Source organism: Cervus elaphus, chromosome 3 (genome assembly GCF_910594005.1).
Source record: "Cervus elaphus chromosome 3, mCerEla1.1, whole genome shotgun sequence".
NCBI lineage: Eukaryota > Metazoa > Chordata > Mammalia > Artiodactyla > Cervidae > Cervus > Cervus elaphus.
In genome coordinates this window covers 6,828,888-6,836,586 of record NC_057817.1, presented here as the reverse complement: position 1 = coordinate 6,836,586, position 7,699 = coordinate 6,828,888, and positions in this window count along the sequence as shown.

The window sequence follows — 7,699 nt, the reverse complement described above, 5'->3', positions numbered from 1 at the left end:
ACTAGCTTCTCTAGGGCAGATAGGCCTCGTTGCCCCTGTAGGTGCTGGGTCGTTATGTGAACAGGATCACCCGAAGGAGCTTCATGAAATGGATAGAGCTCTCCCAGCCTTGGGTACCCATGGAACTGGAGTCCTGCTGTTTACCCCTAAGCTGACCTAGCCAAAGCTGCCTGTGGAAGAGGATCCAGTCTTAGTCCTTATATTTTCACTGGTCTTCAAGTTTGAGTACTGTAGGCTATCTTGGGAGTACTGAGTGTCTTTTCTGGCTCATAACTTCATAGTCTAGTTGAGTATCTCTTAACAAATTCTCTACCTTTCAATAGGAAACCCGAATAACTCAGGATTATGGACGGGTATGTCTCCCTTCATGCAGAAATAGAATTTCTAAAGTTGTTCAGCTCAGTCGCTCAGTCATGTCTGGCTTTTTGTGAACCCGTGGACTGCAGCACACCAGGCCTCCCTGTCCATCACCAACTCCCAGAGCTTACTCAAACTCATGTCCAGTGAGTCGGTGATGCCATCCAACAATCTCTTCCTCTTTTGTCCCCTTCTCCTCCTGCCCTCAATCTTTCATACCATCAGGGTCTTTTCTAATGAGTTGGCTCTTCGCATCAGGTGGCCAAAGTATCGGAGCTTCAGCTTCAGCATCAGTCCTTCCAAAGAATATTCAGGACTGATTTCCTGATTGACTGGTTGGATCTCCTTGCAGGCCAAGGAACTCTGTATGTAAATAAAATTTTTATAACCCAAATACACTAACCCTGTTGTTCTTCTACACTGATGGTTTGTTCTTTTTTTTTTTTTGGTAAAAATTCTGCCATGATCTCATATAATGCATGAAATAAACACAGGTAATAGTATTCTCTATTGTACAGGTGCCATGTGAAATATTAGGATAAAGTTATTGAAGAAATAGAAGTTACATTTTTCTCCACAGAGTCTGTGGTTTAATGGAGAGCCACAGAAAATCAAATTAGGTTTTTTTTTCCCCCTCTATATATGATCCTGTTTTGATTGTTCTGTGGCTGTGGGGAAGAGAAATAGTCCTCACCGAAATCCGCAGTTAGAACTTCACAGAGGCAAATCTGAAATATCTCTACCATTTCCTAAACATTGCATATCCTGGATTTACTGGGACAGCATCTACCTCTTATCATTTCATTCTATTAAAATGATTTATTAAATCCACAAGCAGTATAACTAAATCATTTAGCCTTTTACAACCTGTAATGCAAATCAAGCAATGACAACAACAGATCCTAGATGGTCTTCAAGTTCTAATATTTGATTCTGAATATATGGTCTTTTGGGCTCAAAAGACCTTTGGTTTCATGGGCTTCTCAAGAGTGTTACTTAGGAAAGGAGGCCAGCATAGCAGGGGAGGCTGACGGTCTCCAGTGAGGCGAGAGCAGTGCTTTGCCATTCCCGCAGGGCACCTTACCTCTGGCGCAGCTCCTCCGGGGGGCACTGGGCCCCCTGTGCCGTGACTGCTGCCCTGGGAGCTCTTCCATCTGTTGTGGAGGCCCAGGAACAAAGCTTGGGTGATGCTGCCATTGTGTATCCTTGGCCCCTGCTTCCTCTCTTCGCTTCCACGGCATCATCCTCTGCCATTTAGCTTCCTCACCTGGGACTCTTGGAGAACTGGAGTCCAGGGATGGAGTGAGGCGTTACTGAGTGTCTAGACAGCCTCTGCTCTTTGTTCTTTTAAAGGAGATTAGAAAGGACATTTGCAGAAGGCAATGGCACCCCACTCCAGTACTCTTGCCTGGAGAACCCCAGGGACGGGGGAGCCTGGTGGGCTGCCGTCTGTGGGGTCGCACAGAGTCGGACACGACTGAAGCGACTTAGCAGCAGCAGCAGGAAGGACACTGCTGGGCCTTGTAAGTCTGGCTGGTGCTGCTCCAGCTGTCTAACCCGAGAAGCAGAGAATTCATCTTTCATCTTCTTTGTGTCTCTGGGCTGACAGTTCTTTAGCTGGTTTTGTCCTTGAGCTAGAAAAGTAAATGTTACCCATGAAGCTAAAAGGAATTTTCCTGCTCAGGATTAAATAGTGCAAATAATAATTTTATTACCATACAGAAAGGACTCTTCAATGGCTGACAGAAAACCTTTAGGGCCAACCTGATTCCTGAAGTTAAAGAAGAGAGGAGATGGGGCAGGTCAAGTGTTTTTAATCTCTCTAGATCCGAGTTCTAGTTTTGCAAACTCTCTTATGGTTTATAAACTTCTCTGAACATTTTAGAAAACTTAGCACAGAACATTCTCTAATAGGCTTAAGAGTCATCTCGAAATAATTTCCTTTAATTAGATGTAATGGATTGTCTGAGGGACTGTACAACTCTGCTTGGCCTGGCGGAGGTAATTAGCCTTGAACAGTTGCACTTGGCCATTTATTATGCCAGTGAGTGTGAGTATTATGCTTGCATTTTTTACAGCTGTCATTTGAAGAAACTAAAGACTTCATTCAGGTGAATACCGAACTGTTTCTTGTTTTTCTTTCAAAACACCTATTTAAAATCAGAACACCTTCATTTGAAGTCTGCTACACAGCTCCCCTTCCCCTCCCACCTCCACCCCCAGCGCTTACTGGCTGTAAGATCCTAACAGATCTCTCATACTGTATGTTTTCTGAGCTATAAACATGGCTTAAGGATACTCACAGGGTTAATTGAAATAACGTCACTGTTGCTTTTAACAAATCATGATTTATCATGTTTACATAGCAACACAAGGGACTTCCCTGGCAGTCCAGTGATTAAGACTCCGTGCTTGGGTTCCATCGCTGATCAAGGAACTAAGATTCCACATGCCACATGGCACCGCCACAAACAAAAACAAATAAGCAAATGAGACTTGCCAGACCCTTGAGTAAGCGGTGTTTTGAAACGAAGAGTGGCTTGCAACCCATTACTGGGTCCTGAAATCAGTTTCTTGGATTGAGATGAATAGTTATAAAAAAAAGTTAAATAGAATGGAATAGAAAACATGAGTATGCTCATGGGTATTAAGGTAATAAGTATTGTTTCACTGAAGGTTGTGAAGTATGTGTAAAGGTAAGGTGTTTACTGCATTTTTTTTTTTTTTTTACTGTGAGTCAAGGACACTGATGTTTGATATCCTCTGGAGAAGGTATGCCTTATACAATGGAAGTGGCTTCAATTTTTGAGCAATTTTATCCACTAGAAAAATTTCTTATAATTTTTCTAGCTGCCTTCCTTGAGTTTTTGTTGAAGACAGAATAGGTTTTTGAAGTCTTAAACCTACAGAATCTTAATCAGATACATTAAATAACAGTTTTGAAAGCACAATACTTTCTCTCTTTGGCAGACTCTGCTGTCCACCAAGCGGCCAAGCCCCGCTGTCCCCTTCCTCCTTGCTGCCGCTTCTGGAGCTCCCATGAAACTTAGGGATGACTGGCCCTATCTTGATTTCCAGGGATAAAACCTGCCAGGTCTAAGCCCACCATAATGGTTCTCTCTCCCTTGATGGTGATTGGCTGAGGAGTGGACATATGATATAATTCTGGCCCACAAGAATTGAAGTCTGCTTCTGAGAATGATTTTCTTGCTGATAAGAATAAGCTACAAGAAAAGATTTCCCTTTTCCCTTCTTCCACTAGATGTGTTGTCTAATAATGCCTGGGTCTGTGAGAGACATTTTTTCACTCTAGAGGAACCAGCTCTAGAGGGCATCTCAGTGGATGTTAAAGCTGAAAGAAGGAGGTAAATTGAGTCTTTGACAATAATGTTGAGTCTTAAACTTTACCCATTCTGAAGCTATTCTACTTCTACACATGGCTTCTATATCTAGCTGAGTTAATGCATATTCTTTGTGGTTTAAAACATCTTATGCTAGGGTTTTCTGTTGTTTGTAACTGAAAATGTAATATGTAATATGAAAGCATGCTCAGTTACGTGGTCCTGTCTGACTCTGCAACCCCGTGGACAGTAACCCACCAGGCTCCTCTGTCCTTGGAATTCTCCAGGCAAGAATACTAGAGTGGGTTGCCATTTCCTTCTTCAGGGGATCTTCCCAACTCAGGGGTGGAACCCGGGTCTCCTGCCTCTCCTGCATTGGGAGGCAGATTCTCACTGAGCCACCTAGGAAGATCCAGCATGTGATATACCCAAAGAATAATGTCCTGATTATGTTCTTAAGAAACGTAAGAAATGTCACTGCATATCCTTGGGATACATTTGAGCTTTACCACATGACTGTTCCCAGCCTGAGATCCAGAGGTGAGTCAGAAGGTTCTATATCATCTCTTCTAAATCATCATATCTCATGGAAGTCATCCCTTTTGAGGTCAGAGGTCATCTCCTTATAGAAGTTGTTGGTGTAGGTGTGTGGAAGAAAGAGACTATTAATAACTTGTGCAGATATCATGCTTTGTGCTTTTTGAAATAATTTTACATATATTTTTATTGAGCATTCATTAATTATTTAATACAAAATTATTGAACACCTACAAATGCCAGAGACTTAGGTATTGGAGATACAGTGATGAGTATAACCAACAGAATTCATCTCCATCGTGAGCCTAAAACTGTTATTCTTGGTAACTTTGTAAAGTATGGCAGCTATTATAGAATCTATTAATTTTCACTAACTTACTATGTTTTGATGAGATTCTGATATGTGCATGGCACTGTGCCAGGGAATGCAGTGGTAAGTAAAACAGACATATCTGGGAGCTTCAAAACTGAGCTCTTCACAATCATCTTTTAAGGTAGTTCAGTTTAGTTCAGTTCAGTCGCTTGGTCGTGTCCGACTCTTTGCGACCCCATGAACTGCAGCATGCCAGGCCTCCCTGTCCATTACCAACTTCTGGAGTTTACCCAAACTCATGTCCATTGAGTTGGTGATGCCATCAAACCATCTCATCCTCTGTCATCGCTTTTTCCTCCTGCCTTCAATCTTCCCCAACATCAGGGTCTTTTCAAATGAGTCAGCTCTTTGCATCAGGTGGCCAAAATATTGGAGCTTCAGCTTAAACATAAGTCCTTTCAAAGAACATCCAGGATTGATTTCCTTTAGGATAGACTGGTTGGGTCTCCTTGCAGTCCAAGGGACTCTCAAGACTCTTCTCCAACACCACAGTTCAAAAGCATCACTTCTTCGGTGCTCAGCTTTCTTTACAGTCCAACTCTCACATCCATACATGACCAGTGGAAAAACCATAGCCTTGACTAGACAGACCTTTGTTGACAAAGTAATGTCTCTGCTTTTTAATATACTGCCTAGGTTGGTCATGACTTTCCTTCCAAGGAGTAAGCGTTTTTTAATTTCATGGCTGCAATTACCATCTGCAGTGATTTTGGAGCCCAGAAAAATAAAGTCAGTCACTGTTTCCACTGTCTCCCCATCTATTTTCCATGAAGTGATGGGACTGGATGCCATGATCTTAGTTTTCTGAATGTTGAGCTTTAAGCCAATTTTTTCACTCTCCTGTCTCACTTTCATCAAGAGGTTCTTTAGTTCTTCTTCGCTTTCTGCCGTAAGTGTGGTGTCATCTGCATACCTGAGGTTATTGATATTTCTCCCGGCAATCTTGATTCCAGCTTGTGCTTCATCCAGCCCAGCGTTTCTCATGGTGTACTCTGCATATAAGCTAAATAAGTTAAATATACAGCCTTGACACACTCCTTTTCCTATTTGGAACCAGTCTGTTGTTCAATGTCCAGTTCTAACTGTTGCTTCCTGACCTGCATACAGATTTCTCAAGAGGCAGGTCAGGTGGTCTGGTATTCCCATCTCTTTCAGAATTTTCCACATTTAAGGTAATAAATAGCATTAATTCATTCTTTTAACAAATATTTATAAAGCTCCTTCTGTATGCTAAGTACAAATGAGAAAACTGAAGCCAGAGAGGTGAAATGACTTAACATGATACTTGTTAGTGGGAAAGTGTGATCTAGAACAGAGGAGTCTTCTATGAATCAAGTGACCTTCTCAACTTGAACACATTGTCTTTTAAACAAAACAAAGGACAATGAGAATTACTTCCTAAGCACACCTTGTCAAGTTTGTTAAAGAATCAGTATCATTGTCTTCTCAAATGAAGCATAGAAAGTGAAGCTGGAAAAATTCTCTCAACTACATGTAACATTTACACGTGTACCCGTGGGTGCAAAAGGAATCCAGATATTTTTAGCTCAAAAGACTGGGGCTCCATAAAAAGTAAGGTTTGCAGAGGAATTAATAGGATGATTAGAGTGCTTAGAGAAAAGCAAAAATTCTAAAATTTCTGGACGAAAGAACACCGATCAGCCCCTTTGTAGCTGTTCACTTCAAGTACACCTGTGTCTGGATGCCGTCTCCCCGAGAGTCCATGTAGCATATGTGTGCTGCCAGTGTGCCTATGATTGTCTTGTTGTTTGTGCTTTTTTCCCCTCTTCAAACCACTCTTTAGATTCCTTACTTCTTCCAAAGTCATTCTTGACCTGGCTCTGTTCAACCTCCTTGACTCAGATTCTGACCCAGAGGGACAGAAAGGATGTTTTAAGGCCATCAAATGTAGAACTTTTAATGCTTAAGGAACTTGCAGTTTTCAAGCACAGTTGTTGTTGTTCAACCTCTCAGTCGTGTCTGACTCTTTGTGACCCCAAGGACTGCAGCACATCAGGCCTCCCTGTCCTTCACCATCTCCCAGAGCTTGCTCACACTCATGTCCATCGAGTCGGTGATGCCATCCAACCATCTCATCCTCTGTCGCCCCTTCTCCTCCTGCCCCCAATCTTTCCCAGTGTCAGGATTTTTTCCGATGAGTCAGCTCCTAGCATCAGGTGGTCAAAATATTGGAGCTTCAGCTTCAACATCAGACCTTCCAATGAATATTCAGGACTGATTTCCTTTAGGATTGACTGGTTTGATTTCCTTGCAGTCCAAGGGACTCTCAAGAGTCTTCTTAGTCCTCCCTTATCTGTGGTTTTGCTTTCTGCTGTTTTGGTTATTGTGCTCAATCATGGTCTGAAGAGGTTAAATGGAAAATTCCAGAAATAAGTAATTCATAAGTTTTAAATTGCAGCTCGGTTCTGAGTAATGTGATGAAATTTCACACCATGTTGCTTTTTCTGCCCAAGTAGCCCAGCCGTTGACATCATCTGCTCCTGACCTGCAACCATGAATGATCCAAGATCACCCAAAGCAGATAAATCTCCTTCTGAGTTTCACCCAAAGTCAATAGTAGCCTCAAGGTATATCAGAGTGCATTTGTCACTCATTTCATTTCATCTTCTCACACAGGCATTTATCAACTCACATCATCGCGAGAAGAAAGACTAAAGTAAAATAAAGTAGTTTGAGAGAGAGTCCATATTCACATAATTTTTTATTACAGTATGTTGTTATAATTGTTTTATTTTATTAGTTATTATTGTTAATCTCTTATGGTGCCTAATTGATAAATCAAACTTTATCACAGGTATGTATTTATAGGAAAAAGCATAATACAAATAGGGTTTGTACCATCCATGGTTTAAGACATCCCCTGGGCATCATGGAACATACTCCCCATTGATAAGGGGAAATTAGAATATCATAAATTCTCATAATTTGGAAACAGAGTTGAAAATACCACTTTGTCGTAGCAAGCGTTAAGATAATATGACATTAGTCACCTTGTGGAAGTGTTCCTAGGAAATAACATACCTTAAGAGAAGGAGAATGATGAAAGAAGATAGCAAAAAAAAAAAAAAAA